At 35.7% G+C, this 8,536-nt stretch overlaps 1 pseudogene; it reads right to left on the reverse strand.

Moving 5' to 3' along the window:
- Nucleotides 1-5,928: 5,928 nt before the first annotated feature.
- On the reverse strand, nucleotides 5,929-6,110 carry LOC136390160 (U4 spliceosomal RNA; annotated as a pseudogene).
- Nucleotides 6,111-8,536: the final 2,426 nt, after the last annotated feature.

The following is an 8,536-nucleotide window of genomic DNA, read 5'->3' on the forward strand; positions in this document are numbered from 1 at the left end:
GGGGAGGTTAGGCTGGTACAATATTCACAAATCAATCAATGTGATTCATCACATACACAAAAGGAAGGAGAAAAACCACATGATAATTTCAATAAAAAAGCATTTGATAAAATCCAGTACCAATTCATGATCAAAATTCTCAGCAAAGTGGGAATACAGGGAACATACCTCAACATGATAAAGGCCATCTATGACAAACCCACAGCCAACATCATACTCAATGGGTGAAAATTAAAAACAATCCTCATAAGATCAGGAACAAGGAAGGGGTGCCCCCTTTCACCACTCTAATTTAACATAGTTCTGGAACTCCTAGCCACAGCAATCAGACAAGAAGAAGAAGTAAAAGGCATCCAAATTGGAAAAGAAGAAGTAAAACTATCATTATTTGCAGATTATATAATATTGTATATAGAATACCCTAAAGTCTCAGTCAAAATACTACTGGATCTGATAAATGAATTCAGCAAGGTGGCAGGATATAAAATTAATTCTCAGAAATCAGAGGCATTTTTATACACCAACAATGAACTGTCAGAAAGAGAAATTAGGCCCTGGCGGTTGGCTCAGCAGTAGAGCGTCGGCCTAGCGTGCGGAGGACCCGGGTTCGATTCCCGGCCAGGGCACATAGGAGAAGCGCCCATTTGCTTCTCCACCCCTCCGCCGCACTTTCCTCTCTGTCTATCTCTTCCCCTCCCGCAGCCAAGGCTCCATTGGAGCAAAGATGGCCCAGGCACTGGGGATGGCTCTGTGGCCTCTGCCTCAGGCGCTAGAGTGGCTCTGGTCGCAATATGGCGACGCCCAGGATGGGCAGAGCATCGCCCCCTGGTGGGCAGAGCGTCGCCCCATGGTGGGCGTGCCGGGTGGATCCCGGCGGGCGCATGCGGGAGTCTGTCTGACTGTCTCTCCCTGTTTCCAGCTTCAGAAAAATGAAAAAAAAAAAAAAAAAAAAAAAAAAAAAAGAAAGAGAAATTAAGGAAACAATCCCCTTCACTATTGCAACCAAAAATATAAAGTACCTAGGAGTAAATTTACCCAAGGATATTAAAGAAAATTAATGAAATATTGTTAAAAGAAATCAAGGAAGATAAAAACAAGTGGAAGCATATACCATTTCCTGGTTAGGAAAAATAAACATCATTAAAATGTCTATATTACCCAAATCAATTTATAAATTCAATGCAGTACCAATTAAAATACCAATGACATACTTCAAAGATATAAAAAATATTCCAAAAATTTATATGGAACTAAAAAAGAACACAAATAGCCTCAGCAATCTTGAAAAGTTAGAATAAAGTGGGAAATATGACACTTCTGATATCGAGTTATACTACAAGGCCATTGTACTCAAAACAGGCTGGTACTGGCATAAGAACAGGAATATAGATCAATGGAACAGAACAGAGAACCCAGAAATAAACCCACAGCTCTATGGACAACTGATATTTGACAAAGGAGGTAAGGGCATACAATGGAGTAAAGACAGCCTCTTTAACAAATGGTGTTGGGAAAACTGGACATCTACCTGCAAAAAAATGAAACTAGACCACCAACTTACACCATTCACAAAAAGAAACTCAAAATGGATAAAAGACTTAAATGTAAGCCATGAAATCATAAGCATCTTAGAAGAAAACATAGGCAGTAAGCTCTTCGACATCTATTGCAGCAATATATTTGCCAATTTATCTCCAAGGGCAAATGAAATTAAAGACAGAATAAACAAATGGGACTATATCAAACTGAAAAGCTTTTGCACAGCTAAAGACAATAAGAACAGAATACAAAGACAAACTACACAATGGAAGAACATATTCAACAATATGTCTGATAAAGTGTTAATAACCAAAATTTATAAAGAACTTCTAAAACTCAACACCAGGAAGACAAACGATCCAATCAAAAAATGGGAAAAAGAAATGAATAGACACTTCTCCAAAGTGGACATACAGATGGCCAATAGACATATGAAAAAAATGCTCAACATCACTAATCATTACAGAAATGCAAATTAAAACCACAATGAGATATCACCTCACACCAGTCAGAATGGCACTCATCAACAAAACAACACAGAATAAGTGCTGGTGAGAATGTGGAGAAAAGGGAACCCTTCTGTACTGTCGGTGGGAATGCAGAATGGTGAAGCCACTGTGGAAAACAGTATGGAGATTCCTCAAAAAATTAAAAATCAAACTGCCTTTTGACCCAGCTATCCCACTTTTAGGAATATACCCTAAGAACTCCATAGCACTATTTCAAAAGGAGAAATGCACCCTCATGTTTATGTCAGCATTGCTCATAATAGTGAAGATCAGGAAACTGCACAAGTGTCTGTCAGAGGACGAGTGGATTAAAAAGCTTTGGTACATATATACTATGGAATACTACTCAGCCATAAGAAATGATGACATCAGATCATTTACAACAATATGGATGGACCTTGATAACATTATACTAAGTGAAATAAGTAAATCAGAAAAAACTAAGAACTATATGATTCCATACATAGGTGATACAGAAAAAGGAGACTCGGGAACATGGACAAGAGGGTGATGGTTACAGGAGGGGAGGGGAGGGGAGGGGGGAGGGGCACAAAGAAAACCAGATAGAAGGTGATGGAAGATAATTTGACTTTGGGTGATGTGTATGCAACATAATCAAATGTCAAAATAACCTGGAAATATTTTCTCTGAACATACGTACCTTGATTTATCAATGTCACCTCATTAAAATTAATAATAAATTTATTTTTATTGAAAAAAAGAAAAGAAAATTCAATGTCTTTATTTTGATAATTAAATTTTGGGGGGGTTTAGTTCAGTTTTTTCCACAAACATCTTAAATGCGTAAACTTGAAGCATAAGCTCGAAGCTAGTAAACATGCACAAGGTAATTTGGGATATAAAATGATGCAAAATAATAAAGATTATTAAAAAAAACAGACGAGTACCTGATATAACCCCAAATATTTTGACAAGGAAGCTAAAAGCATTGATCAATTATATCAAGATATCTAGTAAAAAAAAAATGCTCAAATGCTTGCATAAAATGTGTATTAAAAAAAGAAAGGAATTCTAATTCTACTTATATTATAAACCTGAAGTGTGACAACCTGAATATGTAATTCTTCAAATCTAACTATTTAACACCTTTTTCTTTTGTTTTGGTGAAAAGAAGGACTAAGCAAGTATATTCACTGTGATATTAAAGACTAACTTACAAAACTGTCACTTTGCCATATATTATTTCAAGGCTGAAATTTCCCTTTTTACTACAAAACAAAAAGGTGAATCTTTTGAATGCACATGAGAAGATTACTGAATCGAAACTTAAATATGAAAGGTAATGACAACAGGAGGCCACTAAAAGCTTCAAAAAACAGAACAGGTGTTAGAATCATATTAGTATCAAGCATCACATTACCAGTACCAGTGGGAAAAGATCTATACTTCCAGGTTTTCAAAGGCACTTGATTAAAGCACAATTCTAAAACAGATTGAACAGGTAAAACAGACATTGCCATGCACAATGTCAGAAATTAATTTTCTTTCTAAACATTTTCTAAAAAATGCTCAGGGGTATATTCTCTCAAAACAGTAAAAGACTACAAAGTGATAGAGACATTAGCTGTAAGAGTCCATGGATTTCACTGTAGACTGGAATAAAAAAAGTTAGGATGACCGCTGAGCCACAAAGTCAGCTGAAATCAGAGAAGGCCATGGGCAACGTGGGGAAAGTGAATTGGGTGATAAAAAATATGGAAAAGAGTCCCTGGCCGGTTGGCTCAGCGGTAGAGCATCAGCCTGGCGTGCGGGGGACCCGGGTTCAATTCCTGGCCAGGGCACATAGGAGAAGCGCCCATTTGCTTCTCCACCCCCCACCTCCTTCCTCTCTGTCTCTCTCTTCCCCTCCCGCAGCCAAAGCTCCATTGGAGCAAAGATGGCCCGGGCGCTGGGGATGGCTCCTTGGCCTCTGCCCCAGGCGCTAGAGTGGCTCTGCACTGCAGAGCATTGCCCCCAGGTGGGCAGAGCGTCGCCCCTGGTGGGCGTGCTGGGTGGATTCCGTCCGGTCGGGCGCATGCGGGAGTCTGTCTGACTGTCTCTCCCTGTTTCCAGCTTCAGAAAAATACAAAAAAAAAAAAAATATATATATATATATATATATATATATATATATATATATATATATGGAAAAGAAACTAGACACTATTAGTGATCAAATGATGTCATAGTTTCCTCAGTCACATAGCACATGAGAAAGGCAAATGGAAAATCAAGAAAAATAAATTTTATGAAAAATAATCTTTCAATTCTAAATCAGAGTCAAGTATGGTATAATTCTGATAATTGAGGGATGCATTGTCATTGACCTATTTTCTACTATTTTCTACTATTTATTCTCATATTTTGTGCATAAATTAACATTTATGTAGAAGAATAGTATAATGCCATTTATTCATTTTCCCTTTAGAATGAACCAATAAGAGATAGAGAAGATTAAATTATAGTTAATGATCAGAATATAAAAGTTATAAATAATATATCTAATGTTAAAATACTACTGAAACAGTGGCTGGTAAGTGAAGACGAGATTAAAGAGGGAGAGGAAATTATAGGTGTATATATATCTCAGTGTGATGGTTAACCAGACATTATAATATCATTTCTAATTTTAACAGATTAAGAAATAATTTTTAAATATATAGCATAAATAAAAATAAGAATATACAAAATTTGAGAGCAGTAAAGAAAATATGGAAATAGTTTTTATTAATTTCCTTGTTATAAGTTAATTAATACTATCTGAAATAAGAATGGATATGGTTTAACAATATGAATCAAAATAAAAGATTGTCAAATCAATATAAATATTCCATATATACATTTTATGGATAATTATATATACATTATCTATACAATTTATATTGTTACCAAAAACCTTTTTAATATACTCCTGAGACACATTTAAACATTTGAATATTAAATAAAGGACAACTTTTTTACATTAAATTTTATGAAAACATTAGTGACCAGATCATTTTGTAGGTCTTTAATGAAGATATATTTTCTATATGGGACTTGATTGTGAAGTCAACAAATAATACATTTCAAACAATTTCAGATTTAAAGCACTGTTAAAATAATACATGGCTCTGCCTGCACACGGGTGTACCGTGAGGCACCTCCATTTCAACCACAGCAGCAGAGGCACAGAGAACAGGCACTGTCCCTGAGCACCAGGGTGCCAGCAACTTACCTCCAGGCATTTCCTTCAGGCTTCTACAACATATTGCTGTAAAAATGTTAAGAGTTTGTTCAAATCAGTAACTAATTTATTGATTGTTGTGGAACTTTTTTTCATGAAGAAATGGCAAACACTATGATGAGTTACTGTAATATAAAATTTAGCAAAGCCTTTATTATGGTTTTGCATTCTCTGGTATTTTTTTTAAGATTTTATTTATTGATTTTACAGAGTGGAGAGAGAGAGAGGGGAGTGAGAAGTATCAACTCACAGTTGCTTTACTTTAGCTGTTCATTGATTGCTTGTTGTTTGTTGTATGTGCCTTGTCCTGGCAAGCCCAGGGTATGAAATGGGTGACCTCAGCATTCTAAGTCAATGCTCCATCCACTGCACCACCACAGGCCAGGCTGTGGTTTTGCAAATTCACCATTATTTGCACCTGACAAAATCACAGCAATGAAGACTAATTTTGAGTGGTAGATGAAGAGAGTTGATTGCCTGTGCTTGTTTATATGTGATAAAATGTTAAAACTTTAGTTGTAAAATAAGTAGCATCATTACTCAATTTTCTTCACTGAAATTACTTTGATGAGTAGTTTGCTAAGACAGAAAAAAAACTTAATTATTGAATCATGAAACCTTTGACTCAGTTGTGCAGCAGAATGAATTTTCTGAATAATTTGCTAAAACTGAAATGAGCTTCTCTTTCAAGAAATATGGCAGGTCAATTACTCAGCCAGAGACTGCTCTCATACTGAGCAATAGAATTTCTAGATGAAAATGTTTTTAACTTTTTCAATTAGCCATAATTGCGCCTCAGATAAAGCTCATTGGCTACGATATTGCCACTGTGCAAAGCTAATGTTTTAAATTTTTTAAATGGATGATTTAGCTGAAATAAATAGAAGACATTCTTACAGACAAAAAAAGAAGGAAAAAGGAAGAAGGAAGGAAGGGAAGTGGCCTGCCCAGAGGTAAATAAGTATAGAGCTCCTGAGTATCCTGAGGTTACCTCCATAACCTTAGGTGGAGTAGAAACCATGATTAAAACACTAGCCTGGGATACAGAGGCAGAGCCTGATGACTATACTTAGGAGCTCAGATTTGAATGTCTTGTGTAAAACCTGCTTTCTCAGAAGGGTGAAGCCCTCAACAGGTGAACCAGAAAACACAAAGAGGAAAAGAGTATTCTAGCTTCCTACCTGTAACTTTGCTTTTGCTACTTTGGGGTGTTGGCTGGCTCATGTGTCTTTTGAAGTTATCTAAGAATGTGATAGAATTTTAAATCTGATTTTGGTTTCCACACATGTATATATATATTTAAGGAATTCTTTTCAGAATTTCCCCTTTTAGTAGCCAATCTCCAAGGCAGCGCCAAACTCTAACTCCTCAGGCAAATAATATGGTTCATTTTTACATGAGTGCCATCTCTCTGTGGGTCCAAATTCAGGCATGTATTCAGGGAGCCAGCCAACTAAGTAGTGGTTCACCAAGAATTTTCTGTTCTTTCAAGGATGGTGTAACCACCAGTTCTTGCCTACTTCTACTCACTCTCGAATGTCTTCAAAATGTTATTTTTTCATATTTTCCCCAAAATCAATAGTTGCTTCTGAAATAAGGTCCTTTACCTTTACAGAAAGTAAAACTCTAGCTTTTCAAAAGAATGTGTGTTCTTAGAATGTGTAAATATAATTAAATTGCTCTCACTTTAAATATAACTTAATGACTGATACAATTTTAATAACTTAAATATATAAATGGTAAACACTTTAAAATTACTATTAAAAACTGAAAAAAGTAACTATATTATCCTATATCTTGAGATCATAAATATATACATAATCCAAGAAATTTGTCATTTTCTTACAATATCAAACATTTTCTTTTCTCTAAATTGTAAATAATTTTCCTCTTTATCAGAATTATTTTTGCAAAAGGATGGATGATTGTGAAGCAAAGTGACTCTATAAGATATTATACTGCTCACAAAAGTTAGGGGATATTTCTAAATGAATAGGAAGTAATAAAAAAAGAAGCATTTGATTTTTTTTTTTATTAAACAAGAACATCAGCAAAGCAAACAAGTCAAAGAAAGCTGTTCTATTATACAAATGAGATGTAAAACCAACTTTTATTTCATTGGTGAAATTGCACTATAAAAAATGCTGAAAGTACTGGAGTATTTGCACATTCCCTGACCCTCTAATTTTTGTGAGCAATGTATAAACAGGAGCTTCCAGAAGATGGTAAGAGGCAAGCCATCTACATGAAAGAAAATTGCTAAATGCTGTGGGGTTTTATTTTGTTTGTTTTCTAGTCTTTGAAAACCATGTATGTATTATTCTGCTCAGGGAAGAAAACATTTAGTTTCTTCTTCTAATACAGCATACTGACTTTATATGGCTCTACTGATGCAGAGTAACTGGTAATTTAGAAAAATATGTTTACAATGTTATTGAATAACAGCATTTTTGTACCAGTTTAAGTAATCACCTAGTTCTTTTTGCCTATATCATAGTTTCTTACTGTCGATTAAATAACAGAATATTTACAATGCTATTTCCACAATAATGTATCTTTATATAATATATTCTGATAAGCCCTCCTATATAAAATTCAGAAAACAGTGGATTCTGTAACTAACACACTTTATCATGTAAATATCTTAACCAACCTTAGACTTTCAAATTTTGGAATCTTCAAGCAAAATCCTTTTCTTTTCAATTATTTGTTACTAAAGAATAAGGGGAAAATCAATATAAATGAAGATGAAGGGGAATGATAGTACATCAGAAAAAATTAAGTATTTGCTTTAGTGGTGATGGGCAGGAAGAGGAGCAGTGGTTTTTATTTTGGGGTCTGGTGTTCAAGTCTGTGCTCAGAGGCATCGCCATCTTTCAATTATCAATAGGGTCAAGCTGCTCAAAGGCTCTCAGGAGTCAGGATCTTAGTTCCTTAGTGATTGCTCCATAATGTCCAGGAAAACTGAGACATGTCACCAAAAATAAATACCTGAATAAGCTCTGTATTATTTGGTAAGCTTTATCCTGTGGAAACACCACGTGCTTCTCCTTTGGGCAGAGATGTCACCGAGGTGACAGCGGAAACAACACACGAGCTGTGACAGAACAACTGTCACCCCCCCCCCCCACGCCAGGGATCCACAGTAGCTGCTGACTCACATCTAGAGTGAGAACACGACTAATAAAGCTTAGGTCATACCACACAAGTGCCCACGATGCAGCTTCTCAGGTGGAAAACCAAATATTTGGTTTCCTGTACGGTG

The sequence above is a fragment of the Saccopteryx leptura genome, chromosome 1 (assembly GCF_036850995.1).
Source record: "Saccopteryx leptura isolate mSacLep1 chromosome 1, mSacLep1_pri_phased_curated, whole genome shotgun sequence".
Taxonomy (NCBI): domain Eukaryota; kingdom Metazoa; phylum Chordata; class Mammalia; order Chiroptera; family Emballonuridae; genus Saccopteryx; species Saccopteryx leptura.